This window comes from Zootoca vivipara, chromosome 4 (genome assembly GCF_965207765.1).
Source record: "Zootoca vivipara chromosome 4, rZooViv2.hap1.1, whole genome shotgun sequence".
In the NCBI taxonomy this organism is placed as follows: Eukaryota; Metazoa; Chordata; class Lepidosauria; order Squamata; family Lacertidae; genus Zootoca; species Zootoca vivipara.
Genome location: NC_142587.1, coordinates 84,060,959 through 84,081,786, shown reverse-complemented (window position 1 = coordinate 84,081,786; position 20,828 = coordinate 84,060,959). Strand labels below are relative to the sequence as shown.

General features: G+C 43.6%; 1 protein-coding gene across 5 annotated transcripts in view; it reads left to right on the top strand.

Annotated features, from left to right (window-relative positions):
* GRIA4 (glutamate ionotropic receptor AMPA type subunit 4) overlaps positions 1 to 20,828 on the top strand; it is a 230,668-nt gene that overhangs the window by 130,020 nt on the left and 79,820 nt on the right. The window contains exon 1 of one of the 5 annotated variants that reach the window (XM_088668343.1): positions 15,020 to 15,144. The exons of the other annotated variants lie outside the window; for them this stretch is intronic. The gene's annotated coding sequence lies outside the window, so the exon portion shown is untranslated. Of the gene's footprint in view, positions 1 to 15,019; positions 15,145 to 20,828 lie in introns of those variants that run through there. 5 annotated transcript variants of the gene reach the window in all.

The following is a 20,828-nucleotide window of genomic DNA, read 5'->3' as shown; positions in this document are numbered from 1 at the left end:
GGGGCAGGGGGGCAGCTGCCTCCCCCGAAGCAAAAAATAAATAAATCGTCCTGCTTCACGGTGGCTGCAGCTGAGCTGGAGACGCGTCGGGGACCCGCAAGAAGAGCCTGAAGCGGCTCAGCAAGGCGCAGCGGCGTCACTAGCCTTCTGGCTGCCTGGGGCAGCAAATCAGAAGGCACCCCGCCGGGGGGCAGGGCGTCTGTCACGCGCATAAAGGCTAGCGACACTGGTGGAAGGAAGGGACCCACGCGAAGGGAAAGGAGGAGCAATGGAGACAGGGAAGCAGCTTCCTCCTCTTCTCCATTTCTCTCTCCCCTCCTCGAGCTCCAGAGTGAGGGCAGTGAGGGAGCCGCGTCCCTAACCAGCCCAGCCCAACCCCCGGCGGCGCCACTTACTGCTCCCGCCAGCCGCGGCCCGGCGGCATGCCCAACCCCGCTGGCCCCGACTCCGAAGGCTGCACATGGGCTGCTCCTGGCGGCTGCAACAATAGCCCATGGTGGTGCAGCGCCTCAGCAGCTCCCGGGTCGGTGCGCCCTCGGAGCGTGCAGCAGATGCCGCCACCACTTCTGCTTGGGCTGCAGCGGCAGCAGGAGCCACGGAAAGGGGAGGGGGCTTTGCAGCAGGAGGCGGAGAAGGCGAAGGGGCTCTAAGCTGCAGAGCCAGGCCTTGCCCCCGGGGAGGGACGGATGAAAAGGAGGGCAGACCTCAGCTCGTGCCCCCGCCGAGTCTGTGGGAAGCGGAGGCAACTCGAGCGTGCAGCTGCTCAGCTGCTCGGCCAGCCCTCCCTCTCTCCCTCCCTCCTCCTACTCAGGCAGGGCAGCCATCGGTGGAGGTGGCAGGGGCACCGCGCTTCCCCCCACAAAGTGGAGCCCGGGGGGCCCCGCCCCCCTATTGCGACGCCCCTGGCCGCACACGCGCGCTCTCCCCCCGGGCGGCGCCCAGGATGAAACTTCTTCCCAGAGTCAGTTTCACCTGGGCTCCGTAGCCCCACCCACGTTCCCACTTTGTGGCCCCTCCCCTCCCATGCCTTGGCCCTGCCCCTGAATGACCATGGCTTGCCCCCCCCCCCAGTTTTGATTCTGGGTACGCCCCTGGAACATTACATTTACTGTGTCGGTACATGTGGAAAATTAGATGCTACATTAGATGCTACATTGTTTCTTCTATATAGGTCTTGTATGATTCATAAGACTATCTCCTTTCATTTCAATTTTTGGGTTTGGTCAAATTTGGGGAGCTAGTTTGGCTGAAACCCCTAAGTGAAACAAAATGGGAGGTGTTATTGATTATGCGGGGAAGGGGAAGGGTGGGGTTCCACCCTTGTTTTCATCTTTGTAAAGTTCCTCCTCCCTTTCTTTCACTTAACTTTTTAAAGCTTCCAGCTTTGCTGGTTTAGCTGCAGAACTCTGGCCGCTGCCATTCTTCCTTCCCATAATTCATCTAAGGAACATAAGAAGAACCTGTTGGATCAGGTTCAATCTAGTTTCCTGGTCCAGCATCTTGTTCTCTCAATGGCCAGCCAGGCGGGAAGGAAGAATAACAGCAGTCAAGAGTTATGTTGTTGCTTCCGAGCCACACCAGCAGCATTGCATAGTGAAGTGGAAGAGAATTTAAAATGCCATTTCCATGCTTAAAATTTGAGGGGTCGTGGGAGGTCTAATTGAAACTCCAATTCACCCATGCATTCAGGCTCTCCCTAGTTATGCATAGTAATGTATTTATTTTTTCTGCTGCTCTCTTGCTTTTTTTTTATAACCATGTCGAGGAAGCACATTCATCGAGCATAGCTATCAGTGAAATACAAGTCGAGACTTCTACTTCTGCTGTGTCTGCCCTTTACAAATATTGCCATTTTGCTCAGGCCAATTGTATTATCTCCTTTGTGCCGGAACTTTGACTGAAACTATAGAGGGCAAAAAGAGCTAGATTGTCCCTGAAAGGGCAGCCATTCCGGCTTCTGGGTAACTTGCTTCGTCAGGAAAATAACTTACTGTGTCCCACTTGAATATCGTGTCAACATTGCACATCACATTGCATAGCATGCGAAGCTGACATGGGATTTCTGAGTTGGATTTTTGAGGTAGAAAGCCAGAGACCCAACCACCCCCTTGTGAAACACGTGAACAACAAGCAAAGCACCCCAAACAAAGAACTCCACATTGTTGAATGGTTTAAGTTTTGAGGTTCATTATTGTTTCGCAAGAATGTATATCTCCTTAAAAGCCAAAAGTAAATGTCATGACCTAGTTTTGCAGCTGTGGGGCAGTACAGCAGGTGATGTTAAGTTTGTATTTAATTAAACTGTTTCAGCAATCGGATATAGTATATAAGGAGGTTTGTGTACCTCTCTCAGTTCCCTGGTGGGTGGATGGGTCATGCTTTTGTAACTTTTTGTAGAATTAATGTAACTTCTGTTATTTTCTTTAATTAAAACCATTCTCCTAATTATACTCGGAACGTGCAGTCTCCTCAGCCTGCTTTCTGCAGCGCAGTTACCCAGTTATCATATCACAAGGTGATGGTTAAATTCAAACCAACTTCTGGGCTGCTGCTCCCTTGGTGCGGAAGATGGAGAAAGTGATGGAGGTCTAACCACTTTTGTGCTGAAGCACTGCTATCAGATATCTAGACATTTTGGGATCTGTTCTAGCCAGGGCTTTGATGCCCTTGCAACATCAGTAACCCCGGGAAAATTACACACCCCAGGACCACCAAAACTTAAATCAAAGGCAGCAACATTCATAGAATCATAGAGTTGGAAGAGACCACTAGGGCCATCCAGTCCAACCCCCTTCCAAGCAGGAAACACCATCAAAGCATTCTTGACATATGCCTGTCAAGCCTCTGCTTAAAGACCTCCAAAGAAGGAGATTCCACCACACTCCTTGGTAGCAAATTCCACTGCCGAACAGCTCTTACTGTCAGGAAGTTCTTCCTAATGTTTAGGTGGAATCTTCTTTCTTGAAGTTTGAATCCATTGCTCCGTGTCCGCTTCTCTGGAGCAGCAGAAAACAATCTTTCTCCCTATATGACATCCTTTCATATATTTGAACATGGCTATCATATCACCCCTTAACCTTCTCTTCTTCAGGCTAAACATCCCCAGCTCCCCCCTAAGCCATTCCTCATAAGGCATCGTTCCCTTGCCTTTGACCATTTTGGTTGCCCTCCTCTGGACACGTTCCAGTTTGACAGTATCCTTCTTGAACTGTGGTGCCCAGAACTGGACACAGTACTCCAGGTGAGGTACATTGTGTTTGAGGGAAAGGGAAGGAATTTGGAGACTCGGGGGGGGGGGGGCGTTTCAGGTAGGCTTGAAGTAAGGTGAGTGACTCCCAGGTTTTGGGTGGTAGTGGCTTTATTTGCAGAGCCCAATTACAAATTGGGTCCTTGAAAGAGGGAAAAGACAGCCTCTCTGCAGTACTACTTCTTTAAAAGCAAATATATTCTTGATCCAAATTTGGCAGCAGGAGAGGCGGGGGGGAAAGGTTGGGGGGGGAGGAATAGGTCAGGAAAGGATGACAAGTGTCAGAGAAACTCTTTTAAATATGATTCTTCTGTGGAAAGGCATTTTAAGACAAAGTCTTTCAGGTTGGCTGATTGACAGCTATGGAGGGCAGGTGGTCCAGACTTCATAGGCAAAGGAAAAACACAAGATTTGTAGCATAAACATTTCGGTAACATTCACTGTCACTTCTATAGGCAGACTCATAGATTAGCAAACATCAGCTGTCGCGAGAACAGCCACAATTTACCCCCAGCTGATAGCAGTGAAAGGAATACTATCTATCTGAGGAGAAAGATCAAAACTGGAAATATCAGCAGGCAATGACTGAGGAACCTCAGAAAAAGAAATAGCTTTAGAAATCAGGGGGACTATTTCCAGATAACATAGTTAGAAAGAAATGCATGCTCTATGACTCTCCATCCCAGCCACCCATCCTGCTAGAGAGATCTCTGTGTGGTGTAAGCCTTCCAAAACTGTTGTCAGTAGCAACACACTTCTTTCTCTACAATCACATCATGATACCCAACTGAGTCCTTTTGAAATGACAAGATGTGTATCTTGACGTGGACGTGTATCCTTGTCTGAAAGGTTATCTAGAACTCATTGCTTGTGACTACCATAGAAATGGGGCCGTGGTCCTTAATTTCTGGAACCTCTCCTGAGAAGAAGAGAGCATCGCTTTTGTGATAGCACGTGACCTCAGGATAAAGTTTCTTAGATTTATTTGCACCTGTAATAAGCACATTGCAATTACAAGATGTGAATATGATTCAGAGAAAACAACGGCTGCATAAATGGATTTTCTAGTAGTGTGAAAATAAAATGTTCATAATATGCACATTATTCTTAGATTTGGGGATTCTGGATTTAGCGAGCCTAGACTAAATACGTACATGTTATCTTCCTAGATGTCCCTGAAAGACATAGAAGAAAAGAATAGCCTATTGCTATTTTCTAAAGAGAGTGATTGTCCAAGTGGTAAGACAGGATCGTTGTTTCATATTTTACATTTCAAGGCATGAGAAAACGAGAGATGCCACTTTCCTAAAGGCCTTTTTGTTTTATAGCCGGCAAAGATAATGCAAGCTATAAAAAGTGTTGTAATCGGAGCCAATTTGCCAGGCCTACTATATGAGCTAGAACCAGAACAGAAACATGCCGCATTGACTGCTGATAATTTCGCTCCACATTTAGTACCCTGAAATGAAGAGGGGAAAATTAATGGGGGGATAAATAAAGTGGAATATAAATAATGCAGGGTTTTGTTATGTTTTATGTTTTGTGGCTCACCCTATTATTAGCCTTCTTATGTGTAGGGAGGGGATAAATTCCAGGCTAATGAACAGTGAATTCCAATACTCTCCTCTGTCTTCTGTGCAAGAGTCACTGGACATATTTTGAGAGTCAGTGAATGGAAATAAATGTGGTTTTCCCCCTCCCTCCCTGTAAAGATTTAACACAAACACTAATAGACAATTGCATGGTTAAGGTTCCCTCCTATAGATGTCGTTCCAACATGTCATCCTCCTCCATTGTTGTTCCTGCTGCTATTCTTGGTTTTCTGCAAGCATTCTGGTTTTAGAGCTATTTTTAGGAGTTTAAAATTTGGCCGCCAGGCTTTTGCTTCAGCTTGAGAACAGGCATGCCAGAATGTAAACCAAATCTGTGCGGCTATTTTTAAGTTATCGCACACATGCTCACACAAAGACAGAAAGAGATGCTAATAGCTTTGGTCACGTTTGTGTTCCAATAGCCGACATCGCTATTTTGGTTTCCAGTTTGAGCTAGAAACACACACACACACACACACACACACACACATACAAATAGCATAGCACAGATGTGCAAGTCCTTAAGGTGATTTGCCATGGTCTTACCCAGAAGGACACCAACACATTTCTTTCTAGCTTTAAGCATTATAAGACACATTCATGGGATTATCAACCTTGCTAAACTTGGGCTTCAAGTACTGGAATATAGATTTGTATTAGGCATTAAGAAAAAGCTTCTTACGTACAAATGCAGTTCAACAATAGAATAAAGTGCCCGGGATGGTTTTTGAACCTCTTTTGGAGGTTTTCAATAAATGACCGAGCTTCTGCAGGGGTGACATGCTTTAGGTATTACTGGGTGCTCACTTTTAAGAAATAATATTGGCCAACAGAAGCTACTGGGTTCTTTCCCCCGTCTGTGCATATATCATTTGATTTCTTTGCCATTAAAGTTCAACTCAACTAAAGGTTCAGACTATTTTTTTTAAAAAAAGTTTGTTTCGCTATTAATTGCTGAAGTCAGAAAATGTTCTTATGAACTCCTTAGACCATATGGCCAGGGTGCAATTTTGCAGTGTGTTCTATGTGCCATACATGCTTAATAAGGACTAGAATATTAATTGAATAAAAACCCACAGTCATGTGTTCATAATATAGTGTGCAACCATGCTGTTTAGACTATATATATTTTTCCTCTTTTTGCTTAGCTCATACTTTTAAAAAAACCAACGTGTGGGACTATTGTAAAGAACTGCTGTGGGGAGTATCACACTCCAGAAATAATCAGGCCACTGGAGAATTGCCTGCATTTGACTGATCCTCTTTCCTGCAAGATTTGGTAGTAGATTATTATTACATGAGATCTAAAACACCCAGCTATGTTAAATTATTTACATACTTCATTGAATTTTTAATTTGGAGTGTGTGTGTGCGTTTTAATCCAGGATATGTTTTTAATATATTATTTACTACCAAACACGCTGAAGTTAAGAAAATAAATTTGTTTGAATCTTGTTTGCTTAAGTAGTGTTAATATGAAAACATAACACTTCTTAGTTTTCTAAGCAGAGACAGTTATTAGCAGTTACACTAACCTCATGTTTCACATGAAGAATACTATCCACAAATAACAAATACAGGTTAAAACGTTGCAGAGAATGTGTGTTGTTAACTGGAGGATTCTGCATAAGGACAAAGAAGTGGAAGCTTGAATATGGTCAACCTTCCAAATCATTTGATTAGAAACAGAAGACACAATGCAACTCAAATATATCCATATTAATATAAAATACACTTTGAGAAAATGCATTCTGTAAGTTGTTATTATTTAATGTATACCGTATACAGTTTATATGCCAAAATGGCTTCTAAGCAGTTTATAACTATAAAATCGATTCATAATTAAAAAACACAATAATGGTTTCATCAGGGCATTAAGAAATAATTAAAATATACAAAACAATTAGTCAGTTAAAAAGCAGGACAATTAAAACAGTTTTTAAAAAATAGTTTAAACAGTAAGATCAGAAGTTCAGCTGCAAGGGAATGCTTGCCTACACAGGAGCCGGCAGAATGCCGATACTGATGAAGCCTCTCCTATTTCAACAGTGAGGGCATTTCACAACATGGGTGCCACCAGTGAAAAGGCCCTTCTCTGGTTTATCATTGCACTTAAAGTAATATCACATAACTAAAATTAAAGTGACAATTAATACAGTGGTACATTGGGTTACAAACTTAATTAGTTCCGGAGGTCCATTCTTAACCCGAAACCGTTCTTAACCTGAGGCGCGCTTTCGCTAATGGGGCCTCCTGCTGTCGCCGCGCCACCAGTATGCAATTGCAATTTCCGTTCTCATCCTGGGGCAAAGTTCGTAACCCGAGGAACTACTTCCGGGTTAGCGGAGTTTGTAACCCGAAGCGTTTGTAACCCGGGATACCACTGTATAAGAATCTTATTGAATGACCCTACAATTATTTTTCATCGCTTACACAATCTTGTATGCTTCCTATTAATTCACATCATGTAGCTCTGGGGTATTCAACACAGTCCCGGGGGGGGGTGGCACTTCCCTGAGTGCCCACAGGCCTTTACACCCCAAACCACCTTCACAGCACCAATCACAATCACCTCCATTTTCTGAACCATAAAAAGTACAACAATGTCATGGTGCAAAAACACTGGATCCACATCCCCTTAAAAACCACCATCAAATGCTGCCAGGAGACTTTTGAGCAGTTTGAAACCCAGAATGTCTCCTGTGGCCCATGCTGCAGTCTTTTTTCTGCACTGGGCTAAAATAATTTTGTTCAACCAAACTTTTTAAATTTGTATGTGTTTTAATTAATTAAGGATTTGATGTACAGTATTGTATTATGTTGAAGAAAAATAGTTCAAAGTTTGCTTTTTGTGTTTTATTTTAAAAGTAAACAAATAAATAAGTGATAGAAGGTTCAGATGTGTTTTAAGTCCCGGGGCACAGGCTAGATCTTCTTTTTTGCCTAGTCATGTAGCTCCCCCCACCCCACTTTTATTTTCTCCTTTGGACTACACTTTATTATAGCTTAATAAAGAAATATACATAATAGCTAAGCAAATGGTAAGTTATATTAGATCATGGTGGAATGCACTGCAAAGCGAAAGTAACATAAATGCAGGTTCATTTTTTCTTCTTCTGAGGCATGATTGGTACCTGTTAACATGCATCCTAACGTCTGTAGTATGGCTTGCCAATAAATGCTCAGTGGGTTCCGTCAAATATGTGAGTTAAACAGCCTATCCACCGTGATTTAGCTATAATCCGCACCTGGCTGTTGTGGGCCAATTATACTTCAATCCTTAGCAATTTGCACTTAATTAATCAGAAGTGAATTCCACGTATTTGCTAAAAAATGTGGATAGCTGTACAAGTAGCTTTTTGCTGTGCTTAGATCTAACATGTAAGAAATTAGGCTCTCTCAAGTATTTCCAGCCCAGTCATGCATAGTAGACCCTCTTTCATCACATTTATGCTTTTAATTCTTGTAGGACAACTTGCATGTCTAAGCACTATCCATGCTGTGGTTTCTCTGAAAGATAATCTTAGCCTTTCTACCCTATATGAACCTCTCATCTGCCCCATCCTGGTGACATTGAACCATGTGGTATGTTATACCCTTTAAAATGGATGAGACAAAATTTTATTTTATCTATAGAAATAAAAATGTAACTGTCCATTTGTTACTAATCTATGCTTCCCAAAAGTACTTGACCGATTGCTTTGAAATTTTGACACAACGTTGCATTCACATATGTGAGTGTTTTTATATACATAGATTATATAGATGTCACACCTGCAACAGGTAAAAACATGCTTTTTTAGAAAACCAGCGCCATCTGCTGGATGTTAAAGCAACACAGCTGAGGATGCTGCATCATAATCTCAGGCCTCAGCTGCTGCCATTGGCTAAAGACTATCTGTGACATCACAGAAAACATAGTAACCTACTGAATATAAATGTGTGAGCGCGCAGAGTCTGCTGGGAGTGGATGTCTGGCGGGCGGGGAGGGCGGGGGTCGGATCCTGTCCCTTCATCCACTGGGACCCGCCGGGGGAAGGGGAACTAGCCTGGCCTTCCCCAAGATGCACATGGGGTATGCAAGAAAGAGGGGTCAGGTGGCGAATGCCGTCACGCGGGAGAATTATAACGTCACGTGGTGGGGGGACCAGAGAGAGGGATGTTGTGATGTCATGCGGCTGGGGTGGGGAACGGGGGCGCTGATGGGTTTGGGGGCCATGGGTTTGGGGAGGATGAATGGGTCAGGACGGGGTGGGGGGACTTTCCACAATGTGCATGGGTGTGGGAGTTACTTTCCCATTTAACAGACTGAGCCACAGCAACATGTGGCTGGGAACAGCTACCGTAGTAGGGAATAAGATGAATAATAACTACTAGCTACAATGGCTATACTTTGCATACACTACATTCAAATAAGCCTTTTATGTATAACCCCCCCCCCCAGGGTCAACAGTATCCACACAAATAACATTCAGAAATAATGGGTTTTTCACTTTGGTTGGTTTTATGGAAGAAAAGGTGAGGGATTCTCCGAGATCCATGGAAAATAATTTAAAATGACATGATGTGGAAGAAGCTTTAGAGCTCTTTGAAATAACTGGGTGAGAGCCCTCCCTGAAGAAGAATTGTCCAATGAATTATCTTCTGTGCTGTGCACCTTTGGAGTCTCCCCCCTCTTTGTTTATGCATCTGATGCCTCCCTCCCGTCTTCCCTTTCCTTCACTAGTTTTTAAGAGGTTAAGCTGAAATCCGGTACACAAGGGATTGGGGGCCTTTTTCAAGTCAAAGGTCATATCATCCACATGGAAAGATGCAAGTGGTGGGTATGAACCACACATGTGTTCATACAGCCAAAGATCCACACAGACTTATTTCCTCATGACATATATTTCATTCTTAATAACTCCACTTGAGCCTTTCACTTTCTTCATAGACTTTTTTAAAAAACCACCCTCTACATCCCTTAGCTTTCTTGACTGTGCAAAAGGCAAAAAGAACTCAGGAATCCATCAGGAGAGTGCAAATAAGGTCAATGCACAATGGAGCTGCAAGCCCTGCGTAACAACTATTTAAAGTCTCAAGCTTCAACACACTATTGCATCCTGAAAATTGAATGCGTGCAATTGCAAAATGCATAGACTACTTTTTGCGTAGTATAAAGAACACATGCCTCTTTCCTTTGAACTTGTCGCACTCCTTTGCAGGGGAGGAATAGGCAATTGCACACTTTGCACAACATCAAAGTCCTCTTCCCTCCCACCTCAGCAGCTGGTGTGTGTGTGTGTGTGTGTGTGTGTGTGTGTGTGTGTGCAGACAGCTTATAATTTGTCTGTCTTCCTGCAGGCTGGGAGCTTCCCATCCCTGCTATACACATTTTCTGGGGAGCAAGTCATGTTCAACTCAATGGACTTTCATCTGAGAAAAGGTAAAGGGACCCCTGACCATTAGGTCCAGTCACGGAAGACTCTGGGGTGGCGATGCTCATCTCGCTCATCCCTGCGACAGAGTGAGCTCCTGTTGCTCGGTCCCAGCTCCTGCCAACCTAGCAGTTCGAAAGCACGTCAAAGTGCAAGTAGATAAATAGGTACCGCTCCGGCGGGAAGGTAAACGGTGTTTCCGTGCGCGGCTCTGGTTCGCCAGAAGCGGCTTTGTCATGCTGGCCACATGACCTGGAAGCTGTACGCCGGCTCCCTCGGCCAATAACGCAAGATCAGCGCCACAACCCCAGAGTCAGTCACGACTGGACCTAATGGTCAGGGGTCCCTTTACCTTTACCTTTTAAGGAACCCTGAGGATCATCTAGTCCAACCCCCTGCAATGCAGGAATATGCAGCTGTCTCATATGGGGATGAGACCTGCAACCTTGGCATTATCAGCACCATTCTCTAACCAACTGAGCTATGCAGGCTCAATGTCTTTATAACATTTTGGATGATAACAGGACCAGTGGTCAGGGATGATGGGAGTTGTAGCCCCAAAACATCTGGAGGGCTGAGTTTGCCTGTCCAAAAGACTGAGCTGAATGTCACATGCTGTTTTGAAGTAAATAGCCAGATGTTTAAAAGTAAGTTTTGTAGTTCTGTAGTGCTGAATAAATGTTTGGCTGTGGGTCTCTAGTGAATGGTTGGAAAGCATTCGGGGGGGGGGGCTGGGGAATATATTATGTAAAGCCAGAAAAAGATGGTTCGGAAAGGGAACCTTCAAGAGCTCCGTCTACTTAACTTATCAAAGATCAAGGAGATCAAGAGGCTAAGTGATCGTTATCAGCGATTTTGAAGACAGACAAAAGTTGCTTGACACGTCAAGATTTTCTCTTTCTTTTGCCTTCAAATAAATCCTCTGTAGCTAGATGTGCATGCTAGAAACATTCAGTCTGTCAGATGGGGTTTGGTATATTAAATGGATGATATTAGCAATTGGAAAGTGTTACAAAACAATCAAATTTAAAGGTCAGGAACCTTAGAGTGCTGGGTTTAAGATCAACCCCTGGCATTTTGCATTCCGCCTGTGGAATTTTCAGCAGCATTCATTGGTAATGTGAGACTCTCAGCTTTTAATCTGTTGTATGTATTCTGAGCAGACCGTGCCTAGGGGACATATAGCCCAACACAGAGAGTGGTATTTTTGTGTGTGGTATGGGGCATATCAATATGCCAATATCTTATGTTCCTATGAAGCTCATGAAACTGTAGCGAGGGCTGCTCCCGGCTTGCCTGTTAACATCAGCAAGGGGGTATTACATGCCATGTACAACTTAAGAATGGCCTTCCTAGATCAGTTCTCACAGTGATTAACCAGATGCCTGTTGGAAGCCCACAAGCAGCACATCAGTGCAACAGCACTCTTCCCCACTTGTGTCTGTTATTCAGAGACAGATACCTTCTGAGAAGGACATTTGGTTTTGAGCTCTCATGAACTGCAGGCAGTGACCATTTTAGGCTCGCCCAATATGCGTGTGATTGTGCATGCGTGCATCACGCTGAACCTGGAAGTGACACGAAAACATCACAAAATGGGGTGGGGGGCAGAACGGGGTGGGGTGGCATTATGCAGGCCCTGGTGGTGCATGTGGGAGCAGGTATTCATCTATTTTGGGGGGACAATGGGACACAGCTTTGAATCAAGACAGCAAACTCAACCTTTCAGAACTGCACTGATTGTTTGGTTTCTTAGAATCCCTGAGTGATGCCAGTTGCTAGTACATCTTAAAGAACTGGGCTCAGTTCTCATGGTTTCTTAGTGCATAATATTTTCTTTTCTTTCATATGAACCGACCACTGTGCAAACACTTCAAACAACAGGTTACAGCCCATAGCTGTCAAGTTCACCCCCTTTTTAAGGGAAATTCCCTTATGCTGAATAGGCTCACGAGAAAAGGGAAAACTTGACAGCTATGTTACAGCGGTCTTCAACACTCTGGTGCTGTCCAGGTCTTTGTGAAGGTGTGGGAACTGCAACAATCATAGAATCATAGAGTTGGAAGAGACCACAAGGGTCATCCAGTCCAACCCCCTGCCAAGCAGGAAACACCATCAAAGCATTCTTGACATATGCCTGTCAAGCCTCTGCTTAAAGACCTCCAAAGAAGGAGACTCCACCACACTCCTTGGTAGCAAATTCCACTGCTGAACAGCTCTTACTGTCAGGAAGTTCTTCCTAATGTTTAGGTGGGATCTTCTTTCTTGTAGTTTGAATCCATTGCTCCGTGTCCGCTTCTCTGGAGCAGCAGAAAACAATCTTTCTCCCTCCTCCATATGACATCCTTTCATATTTTTGAACATGGCTATCATATCACCATATCACCCCTTAACCTTCTCTTCTCCAGGCTAAACATACCCAGCTCCCTAAGCCGTTCCTCAAGGCATCGTTTCCAGGCCTTTGACCATTTTGGTTGCCCTCCTCTGGGCACGTCCCAGTTTGTCAGTATCCTTCAATCTGTCCAGTTTGAACTGTTTGTCATTTGCTGAGCTTGTTTATTTTAATTTTGATGCATTGCATTGTTCCCACCCTATGAGCAGTTGGTGAAAGGTGGGTTACGAATGCCATTAATGAACGTGCTCAGGCCCACATATGAACCCTGGGGGCACTCCCTAAAACCCAGTAATACTTGGTATGCCAACCCATGCATCCAGCCTCCAATTCTCCTTTCCTCTTAAGCACAGTAAACTGTTTCCATACTACATACTGCATGGAAATAATGTCATTTCACTGCTTGCCTTCAAAAGCAGGCAGTTTATTCATCCTAAACCCCCCCTTTTTTCCAGTGAGCAAAGTAAGGTTCTTTGATCCAGTAGTTTCAGTTCAAATTCCAAACATAATGAAGTAGAAAGGATTATTCTGTCTGAGAAGAATAAATAGCAAAATGCGTGTGAAACAATGAGAGTGGATATCTCTGCCACCGTGCCTCTGTCCTCAGGGTCTTCTCGGGTTTCCACCAGGCTTTGTCACTCTCTAGTCTGATAGCTCACCTTCACAGTGTGATTCCCATGACTGTCGGGAAGCCTCAGAAATGAAAAGAGAGAGGAGGGCAGGAATGTGCTGCAGTACATCTGCAGTGGAAACAGAAACAGACATTGTTAGGAGTTTTAATCATGAATCCAGCAGCAGAGAGGCCTGACTACAGCTTTAAATAAAATAAAATGTGGGGTGGGGGGGGGACTCTCAAAAGTATGTGCTCTTATCTTCGTATTTCAGAAAACCAGGACAAGGAAGAGAATAGGAAAAGAGAATTGTCTGATGTCAAATGCCTTGGACTGTTAAGTCTCTGTAGCAGAGCTCTACAGTAGTTATTCAGGTTTCACAACACAGGGTCCAGAAAAATCACAGGAAGCTGTCTTATCCTGTGTCAGACCATTGGTCCATCTAGCTCAGTATTGGGATCTCTTACAAACCTTTTGTCTCTGGGCTGTAAGAAGACTCCACTTTGGTCAAGAAAGGACCAGCTCCGAGGCAAGACGGCGCAAAATTGAGAAGATCCATTTGGGGCTGTCAGATTTTGACCTTGCACAGGATGCCATATTATGAAAGATTCCCAAAGTTTGCCCATGCTGGACACAAGACTCCAGGTGTGGTTTGACCAAGGCAGAATAGAGTGGTACTATTACTTCCCTTGATCTGGGCACTAGACTTCTGTTGATGTAGCCTAGAAAAGCATTCACTGTTTTTGCTGCTGCATCACACTGTTGATTCATGTTCAGCCTGTGGTCTACAAAGTCCCCTAGATCCTTTTCACATGTACTTATATCTGTGCAGCTGATTATCCCTGCCTAAGTGCAGAACCTTACATTTGTCCCTTCTGAAATTCATTTTGTTAGTCTGTCCTTCCCCTGACCAATGAGATTGTGGATTTTATGTGAAAAGCAGCGCAATATAACATTAAGTCAGGCATTCCCACCCCTCATTTCGTTCTATCTCTATAGAGAGTTCTGTTGTTTATCCTGAAGTATTGGGATGGGAATAGGCAAAACTTGAAAGAAAGAAAAATAATTTAGGTAACACTGACATTTTGACTATGGCTACTTGCCCAGCTGGGATGTTGCCATTTCGTAAGTTCTTGTTGAATGCCCTTATAGTACAGTCCCCTGTAGTTTCTACATCCCACTTGTCTTATGTCAGCAGTGAGGTTAATACCTAAGTATTTAAATCCTTCATGTCATTTGGCAAACAGAGTTAACTAGTAACCAGTCTCTTGCAGTGTTGTCTAACTTCATAGGAAGGAGCACAGAATATTTTTAAATAAGAAGTTTTATTGATTTTTCCAGTGCATAAACACAATTATGATATGTGCTGCTTATTTATGTGGCAATAATGTCCCTTGTTGCTGCTGCTGCTGCATATATCCTAAAAAAGAAGAGTATTCAGAACTTTGAAGTTCAAGACAAACAGTGAAAACATGCAATCCATGTTCCAATTTTCTAAGGTGGGCATATTGTATTTTGCTAGTAAAAGAAGCACAGGGGCCTAAGGCCTAAGCGTACCATAAACAGGTACCCTTGGAAGATAGTCAGATGATTTACTGGTATAAGAAGCCGTTTGTTTTGCCTAGCTTGTACATAACCCAAACATAGCTGGTTCTTTCTTGCACAAGTAGGCTGTGTCATTTCTGGCAGATTAAGTACCAAAGTCCTGCTAATGCATTGGGGGTGGGGCTGAGGGGGTGATGAGAATGGGATACTGAATGAAAACAGGCAAATGTCCTTATGGAAGGGGGTGCTAACAGAATAAATGCTTTCGCTGAGAGTTATTGGAATCCTAACTATAACATAGGTAATTGATTGCTGGAATTTTTGAAGAAGATTGCCAACGGTAAGTTGTCTGTGAGAATGATATCATTGTCTTAGGCAGGAAACATATTTGCCAGTTAGATGTTCAGTTCTATTGCACAGTGTAACGGGAATGAATAATTCAGTGAAGCAGGGGCTTTTCAGAATTAATCCATCAAAGAACACTGCAACGGTTGCATTATTGCTTGATGCATAAATGTACGTATCAGCTTATCTGTACATGCAGCATAGGGACAGAAGGGAGACTCTTAATGTAGTGAGCTTGTAGTATAAAAGCTAAGAGGGGAGACATGAACCAAGCCAGGAGAGCCTCAGTCCAAAGATTACTTTATCTATGAATAGGCACAAAAGTAGTTGTGCAAACCACGCTCCCCATAGCTTTAGCAGTCCTTGCTCCTAATAGTCTAGCCTGACTGGTAGCAATTCCCCAGGGCTTCAGGCAGGAGAGATTTCTTACCCTGCTTGGAGAGGTCACAGGTTGAACCAGGGACTTTCTGTGTGCAAATCCCATATCCCCATCATTGATGGTGCTTTGTTTAAGGGGAGCTACTTTTTTAGCTGCTTTGCTTCTTAGCGTATTGCTTACCGTATTTTGTTTTTAACAGCAAATTGCTTTGATTCCTTGTAACAGAAAAGGAACTATAAATAAATAAAGGAACTGGAGAAATGTCGTCCAATATACATATATACCTGGAACACCTTGGTCTGTCTAGGTCCATCACGCGTATTTCTTCTATTCCTGCACACTTTTATGTTAGAAGCACGGAGGTCCAACACAGCCACTCATGAGGAATGAGCAGAATCTCTCTCGCACACATTCATGCTGCGGTACCTGTGCTCATAATTACTTCAGCTTAGCAAATGTGCTTACACTTTGCTCCTTTTCTGCTATCCCCGAGGAACAGTGATCCCGAAAAGTAGGTTAAATTCTGTGGCCTTCTAACTTGTTTGTTTAACTACACTTTTACATCCTTCTCTTCCGGCGGCTGATTCAAAACAACATTCCCAGGTGGGAGCTTGCAAGGCCAGAACCGCTTCACTTTTGTACTGAGCATGCCAAGGGGGTCTTTGGGCCACTCATGCAACAGCTTGAAGATGTTGAAGGTAGAGTTTCTGGGTCTGGGGATTCTGGTGCGGTGATCACGTGACTGCTTCACCTTCACTCTGCGTCCAAGTCTCAGATTTTGCACTGTGGGCCAATGTTCCATGCAGGGGGGGGGGACCTGCAGTCAGTGGCGTAGTGTGGGGAGAGGGGGGGGCAGAGGAGCGTGCACAAAATTGTTTAGGGACACATTTCAACACCTGGTGTTGCCTCAATAGAGCTGCGTGCTTCTGTCGTGTGGCTCCGTTTGAAAACAGCTTCTCCATACAAACCAGGAAGGGACCTCTCCAGACAATGGAATGACTCTTCTTTTCTTATCTCCGAGGCTGCACTCTCCTGGGTGGCATGGATGCAGTTAGGCAGTTGAATGGGCATGTGCACTCCATACGTTTCCCTCCCTCCCGTCCCTTCCATGCAGCCCCGGGTGCTGGCAACCCGTGCTATGCAACTGCCTGCAGCCCACCAGATGTTCTGAGGCTACTTTTCCCATTGTGCCTGAACACTGGCCAAGCTGGCTAGGGTTATAATTAAAAAAAAAATCCTTCCAGTAGCACCTTAGAGACCAACTAAGTTTGTTTTTGGTATGAGCTTTCGTGTGCATGCACACTTCTTCAGATACACTGAAACAGAACTCAGCAGACCCTTATATATAGTGAGAGGGTGGGGAGGGGTATTACTCAGAAGGGTGGTGGGAATGGGTGATTGGCTGATAGGTGTGGTAAACCTGTTGACGACTGTTAATGGCTGCAGTTGGTCTTACAGGGAAAAGCAAGGGGTGAGATGGCTAAAAATAGCTTCATCATGTATAATGAGATAGGAATCCAATTCAGACCAGGTCTCTCCATGGTTTTAAGTTTGGTAATAAGTTGCAATTCAGCAACTTCTCTTTCCAGTCTATTTCTGAAATTCTTTTGTAATATGACAGCTACTTTGAGATCTTGTATAGAATGTCCTGGAAGATTGAAGTCTTTTCCTACTGGTTTCTCTGTCTTGTGATTCCTGATGTCAGATTTATGTCCATTTATCCTTTGCCGTAGGGTTTAGTCTGCTTGTCCAATATAGAGAGCTGAAGGGCACTGTTGGCATTTGATGGGATACACAATGTTAGAAGAATGTTGAGGGTCACCCCCAGTGCCGGATTTACATATAAGCTAAACAAGCTATAGCTTGGGACCCCACTCTTGGGGGGGGGGCAAAAAATTAAAGGAAAAAAACCTGGATACTTCTTAATTGTATTTCAGTTAAACAATTACTTTGATAAAATACATAGTTTGTTATGTGCAAATGGCTTTAGATACCTATTAGGTCCATAAATTACCATAGCATATATTCAACACAAAAAACTGTGACATATAAAGGGCCCCATTACCTTCAGTAGCTTAGGGCTTCATCAAACCTAACTCCAGCCCTGGTCATCCTCCAACTTCCTTGCTCACACCCCCTACTAACTACTTCTTAGAAACCTTTGCAGTAGGAAAATAAACGTTCTTCCTTTCCTTCTATTGTTTTTGTCAATTTCTTACGCCACTTCAGTGTAATGGGTCCTAAAGTTAAGCTATTTCCCCACACCATTAGTATGCTTTGTAAAAAAAGAAGACTCCTTGCTGGCGTGTTTTATAATAAAGGAAAACAAAGGTATAAAAATTGACTAGACTTCAGGACTGTTCATTAATTTGGTAGTAGTCACACTACTGAGCAGTGGAAGATGTGAGTCCCTTTATATTGATTTGACCGTAACGTTGTGTAATGTTTGCGTCCCTTTGTGCCTTGGGATGGGCTTTGTCTCTTGTCTGCTGGGCCACAGAGCAGGTTGCAGTAAAACTCCTGTGAAGCAGGGAGGGATTCAGAATAGTGACACACAGTGAGACAACACTTACAGAGTGATGGGGTTTGAATCAACCATAAGTAACTAGAGGGGAAAACCCAGGATCTTAAAAATAGAGCAGTAATGCCTTTCAAAATGTCTGCAGGTTAAGCCACATACAGATCACCTTATGTTTAGACCATTCGTCCACCTAATATGGTATTGACCACACCAGACTTCTCTAACCTGTTGCTCTCCTGACTCCCATAATCCCCAACCAGCATGAACAACACTCAGGAATGATGGGAGTTGGAGTCCAGCAGCATCTGGGGGGACAACATTTTGAGGAAGGCTGGTCTACATTAACCGGCAGCAGGGTTTTAAGCAAGATGTTTCCCAGCCCTATCTAGAGATGCCAGAGATCGAACCTGGAATGTCCAATGTGCAAAGTGGGTGTTGCAGGAGCGAAAGGGCAAACCAAAAATGAAAAGTGGGGTTGCCGTATCTTTGCTATGGTGAAAGGCTGGAGCCTTTGAGGCCTTTGTTTGGGGGAGGAATGCAATCAATAGCACCATAAAGGTTTGCAAAACTGCATGTGGTATGGAGAAAGCAGACAGAGCTTTTCCCTCCCTCTCTTTCTCATAGTATTAGAATTCAAGGTCACCCAGTGAAATTAATGGGCAGTATATTCTGTTCCGGCAAGGCAAGTACTTTGTCACAAAGTGCATAATTGACATATATAATTCACTACCACAAGGTGTTTCTGATGGCTGAGTTAGATAGCTTTAAAGTGGGGGTTGGATAAATTTGTGGAAGATAACTTTTATCAGTCACTATTAGTCATGATTGCTAAATAGAACTTCTCTGTTAAGAGAGACAGTATGTCTCTGAATATTTTATTCTTGGAACAAACAATGGATGGAGTGGTCATGTGTTGAACTTTCCCAGAAATCTTTGACTAGCCATTGTTGGCTGGCCCTGTTATCTTCCTTCCTGGCTGAGCCACCTGTTCATAAAGCATTTGTAAGTCAGAAATATAGGAAGATCAGGCAAAAGGACCCGACTATTCCAGCATCGTGTCTCCCATAATTTGTTAATGGGAGTCAAGGTTCCAAGTCTGAATTCGAAAAGAAGACCAGCTGATTTTCTGAATGACTCTCTCACTGAACCTAAGCAAATCTGTGACAAGAAACAGGATTAAATAAATGTTGACTGGGTCACTACCAAAGATCAATTCAAAGTTAACACCACCAGTGAGTCATGAGCATGTATAAAATCCTGATGTTCTTTTAACTACGGAGCTATATATGGAAGTGAATAGGAAATGAGGCTAAGAATATATTATTTGGAAAGGATCTGGCCATGATTTGAAAAGATAATTATAGAGAAGCAGAACAAAAAAAAGGAGTATATAACTACAGAAGCAGCTGAATAACTGTGCAGTAATTAAAAAGAATTCTTCATTCTTTCCCTGCAAAAAAAAAAAAAACCCGACTTCAGGTTAAAAATTAACCTTGACTATGGAAACATATTCACCCGTCATGTCAAGAAATTTACATTTGTAAAACGATCTGAAGTGCTAACCTGTAATCTAACTCATGTACTTGAGGTGAGATTGTGGGTTCTTGTAATGATTGTAAGCTTTAAAATATTTGCGTTCTCAGAAGTATGTGTAGAAAACCATTATAAAACATTTTGCCTGGAGGATCCACAGAGGCTCGTGCTCAGCCAATTTTGCTGGCTAAAATTGAGGCCATTGGAACAAGGCAAGTGTTTAAAATCAAGAGTCCCTTTTCTTCTCCTCCAGTAACATTTAATGCAAAACTTGCCACATACCTGTTCGCAAATGGCAACCAATGGTTTCAGGGGCAAGGGGAACTTGCGGCCTGATGCCACCCTGTGATCTGAATGATGAGGCATTGGCAAGAAAGAGTGGAGAGTAGCAATGCATTGACCATAGCAGGTGGTTCCAGCCCAGTAGGGCAAAGGAGATCACACATTGTACCACTGAACTATGGCGCTTTTCTACCCTTTGCCTAAGCCTCTGTTGCTGTTGGTTCTGAGTGGAGAAGGTTGAGGAACCCTTTGCTCATCTCTGTTTGCAAGGGAGTAAGCCGGTAGCAAAAAGCAGCATTGCTGGGCTTTCATCCCTTGTTAAATTAGGGACCATCAGATTTCCTGAGCACGGAGTTATAAAAATGGCTGTGCTTATGACAGGGAACTGAGAACCAGCAGAGGCTTATGCTGGGCATTCTGTGATACTTCAGTGCGCCCACGCTAGGTGGTCGGTTTCCACACTCACCCCTCTATGTCCTCTTTCTGGAAAATCAAAAGGCATTAACAGAGTTCAAGGACATGTTCCAGTCAAGCAATAAACACCCTGGGTGCAAAGTAGGGCGAATGAGTAGCCTGAGAAGAGAGGGAGTTGAAACGTCAAGACAAGAGCATGCAACGTGGAACCACACGTAACATTTAGTTACCTCTTCCATGCTGCTGTGCCCAGTAATATACATTGTCGTAGTTCTGATTTGGAGGCTTAATTAGACATTACCTTTTTGTTTTTGTTTTCAAAGGAACATTCCAGTATTTGTGGAGTTCAGAATTTGCCAGGGGTGGTTAAGTGAATAAAAGAAGCATAAAAAATAACAAAGGGAAGCCGAACAGCAGCAAATAGTTCTAACAATGTTTTTTGCCTCGTGAACTTGGAACGAAACGGGCTTTGCAATTGAAAGGCAGGTTAATTCCATTGCTAATAATCCATCTGCTTTAACTACGTCTGAGAACAAGAGGAGCAGTTTCA